We start from the raw sequence: 3,797 nt of genomic DNA on the forward strand, positions 1-3,797 counted from the left end.
AGTTCAAAGCCCATGTTGCTCAGCGACAGCCCCAAAACATAATTGATCTAGAGGAGATCTGCATGGAGGAATGGGCCAAAATACCAGCTACAGTGTGTGCAAATCTGGTGAAGACTTACAGGAAACTTTTGACCTCTGCCATTGTCAACAAAGATTATGTTACAAAGTATTGAGTTGAACTTTTGTTATTGACCAAATACTTATTTTCCACCATAATTTACAAATTTATGGATTAGTACTCTCACTAATAAGTTGAGCAGTCCTTCACAAAATCCTCTGAAATATATATAATTATTAATTCTTCACAAGCCATTTTCCTGGTGCAAGATGAAATAAATTTTCAACCGTGAGGAATTCGTCAATCCTCTTTCCACGATATGGACATAATTCTGAGTCGTGTGAAGGATGGGATATATATATATATATATATATATATAGATAGATAGATATAAAAAAAAATTTCTAAACTGTATATGTCCACAAAATGCACACATTTATTCATGAGCATACTGTCAGAACAAAAATGCCACAGCTGTTTCCATCATTCTGCCTTGAAAAGTTGTAATGGATTTCCTGCCATGGGATGTGCTTTTTCTTGGTCTGATCACTTTCTTGTGTGAACTTGCTGAAAGCAGAAGAATGTCAAATGTAAACAAAAAAAACACATTGTATCATTTCATGCAAATTTTAGTAACCAGGTTAGTCCCATTAAGATCGAGAGCTCTTTTGCAAGAAAGACTTGGGCAATTATAAGGTTTCCAATAAACCTAACCTGCATGTCTTTAAATGTGGGAGGAAACCCACACAAACACGGGGAGAACATGCAAACTCCACATAAAAAGGCCACAGTGGGAACTGAACCCATGACCTTCTTGCTGTGAGGCAGCAGTGCTAACCACTAAGCCATCGTGATATCTGGAAAGGGCGCCACCATGATCAAGGAAGTGGTTCAACCAAAGTGAGACTCAGCCATTGCACTTCAGCTGACTGACCTTTGTAAATTCCCCAAATGTGAGAATCTCAACTGCATAATTTATGGTAGCCAAATAGAAGAGCTATTCCAGAAAAATATATGGGGGCAAGACAGTTTCTCAGAGGTGTCTACAATATTTTAGCCAATTTCTTGACCTCCACATACCACGTTTTACTTCATTCTTCTTTTAATTTTTCCTTATAGACTCACATACAACCAATGTTGTTTTTCCAAACTACCAGCCCATGACCTACAAAACAAAAAAGTCCTCCATAGATACTTTGTGGAATAGTCATAAAAGTGAAGAAAGAGATTATTAACAACAAATTGTAAGTCTGTAATGTGGTTCATATGTGTCATGCTCAGTGATAAACAGCATGAGGGGCATGGGAAATCAACACCCTCCCCCTCCCAAAAACATGGAAATGACCTTATAGTATAGTATTACATCATATAAAATCACGTACTGCTACAGTGCAAGATACTGTTTTCCTCTTGATGCATCAGGCGTGGAGTCTAGGATGCCCACTGTGTGGTCTGTAATATTAGCTGCATTTTGTAAAGGTGGATAAGTTTTCAGATGATCTCACTGAAATGGACAGGTAAGGTTATTTTCTCCTTGTGTGAATGGTTTTAATATATAATAATATGTTATGCTACTAACATACATTACACTAAGTGTATTCCAGAAGGAAACAATATTTTTTTTAATCAGTTGAGTACAACCAAAGAGCTGAGAGAAAAAAAAAAGTTTAACATCTCCACCGGCATGCTGAAATTGCCTGCATTATTTATTTATTTATTTAATAATCACCATTCTGTGTTCTTAACTCTGCTAATATCATCACTGTTGTCAGACTGAAGGTTTTCCGCCAAGGTTTCGTCTCTCTCATTGTGGTCTAAATAAGGTACAAAACCATAAGGTTGTGTCCCCCATAGTTTCTTCAAAAACACCTTCAGACTAGACTTAGAAAAAAGCTCCACACGAGAAAAAAAAAATTGTCTGAAAACAGCTCGACCTCCACCGTGTTTAAAATTAATTTGGGCTTGAATCAGCAGGTGCAGTTCTCCTTATGACGTAGCAACAATATGGGCATGGCTGATGACACACCCCTGGGACAGACATCACAGATCAAACCTCCTGTAATGATGGAGGTCCTCCCCACCCCCTGCGTCAGAATAATGGCAGGTGCATAAAGACATTGTCCTGAACAATCCAGAGCATAAACATCCATTTGCCAAAACGTAAGAATTTTGCAAAAGATTAGTGTCATTTTTTTGGCTTCATTTCCTGTTTTCCATGTAATGCTAAATTAATCATGTGACTCACTGTGCATGCATAAGGAGGAGGAACACAAAGGAGGGGTAGGGGGTGGAACCATGCATATTAGTCACTGTCCATGTGAGTGGCAGATGAGTTAAGTTTATGTCAGTTTTTGTCCGTGTGTGCAATGACTGGAGTTGCAAAAGATAAGAAGGCAGCCAAAAGGTTCACCAAAGCCATAGAAATTCTAATGGAGGAAAACAACAGGGCGTTTTGACCTTCAGAGGCTGATAATCCTGCCATGTTTATGGCTGAGCAGTGAAAACACATTTGCAGCACCCATGAACAACCACATCCAATTAATCAGTATTCCCTGGTCTCCAACATCTTCCTTTGCAAGGCGTGCATTTGCTCCGAGATGTTATCCAACTTGCGTCTGAGTTCAAGGGTTAACGCAGTCTGAGAATGTCACCTTTTCTGCTGTTTTTAACCCATAACTCCAGAACATTCAATCATAAGTAGTCTAAACTATATACATGTAGAATCTTTATAATCAGAGAATTTATTCTCCTTATACAGGACAGAAAACCTCCTCGGCTCGTCAACTGTTTCAATAACACCAAATTTGGTGCTTTCAAACTGATGGTTTCTTCATGAAAATCCTGAGAACACCTTTGTTTTTGGTGAAATGCTGCCCTCATGTGTCTGATAAAGGCATTTACAATTATAAAGGCACAAGTAGAAACAGCTGACTGAAGCTGTCAGAAGCCTGGAACAGAACAGCTGAACAGCAGTGTTGTAAATCTGGACACCCTGTTGTCCTCAGTTCATGTCCGTGTCTTCTATCATGTTGATCTTCCAGCATTTCAGCTGCCAAATTGTCTTCATGACAATCAGAAACACCTCTGATTCAGGAAAAATGTTGCTCACCTTTAAGACACTCCTCGTTCCACCTCCACCATCGACCCTACAGGTATAGCAGCAGACATCACGAACTGGTTCTTGTTAATAACAGGAGCTCACCTGGGTTTATTCTCCCAACTATTTCCCTGCACTATGCAGGTGAGGAAAATGATGACATACCCCAAATAAAATTCGTCACCAATGGTGTAAATTTTGTAAGAGTCATTTTAGCATTTACACTATTGTGTAAACAGACGTTTGAATGAAACCTGAAGTAGCAGCTGAAATGTTGAGAGCAGTGTGTCAACTGTATCGGGACAGAATTTGCTGCAACTATGTTTAATTAAACATTAAAATCAGAAGCTGAAAAAGTGTTTTGGTGAATTGCACGATTTTCACTATAAAAAAAAATCAACATTTTCCATGAGGAAGGATTATAATCGGGGATGAAGCAAACAAAATATGATAATCAAAATCCATCAAGAACTGAAGAGAGAAAACGTTTGGGTGAATTTCAGTTTTAACCCTAAAAAGTCTCAGAATTTACTATTTCATCATTAAGACGTTACAGTATGCACAGAATCAGAACATTTCCCAGTATGCAGCAGGACTCCTGACACAGACGCCATCTCACACCTCGACTACTGCAACACCTTC

General features: G+C 38.7%; 1 pseudogene; it reads left to right on the top strand.

The window, feature by feature from the left end:
* The first annotated feature begins 911 nt into the window (after window positions 1–911).
* LOC117531631 lies at window positions 912–1,062 on the top strand (annotated as a pseudogene).
* The last annotated feature ends 2,735 nt before the right edge of the window (window positions 1,063–3,797 follow it).

This window comes from Thalassophryne amazonica, chromosome 18 (genome assembly GCF_902500255.1).
Source record: "Thalassophryne amazonica chromosome 18, fThaAma1.1, whole genome shotgun sequence".
Lineage (NCBI taxonomy): Eukaryota > Metazoa > Chordata > Actinopteri > Batrachoidiformes > Batrachoididae > Thalassophryne > Thalassophryne amazonica.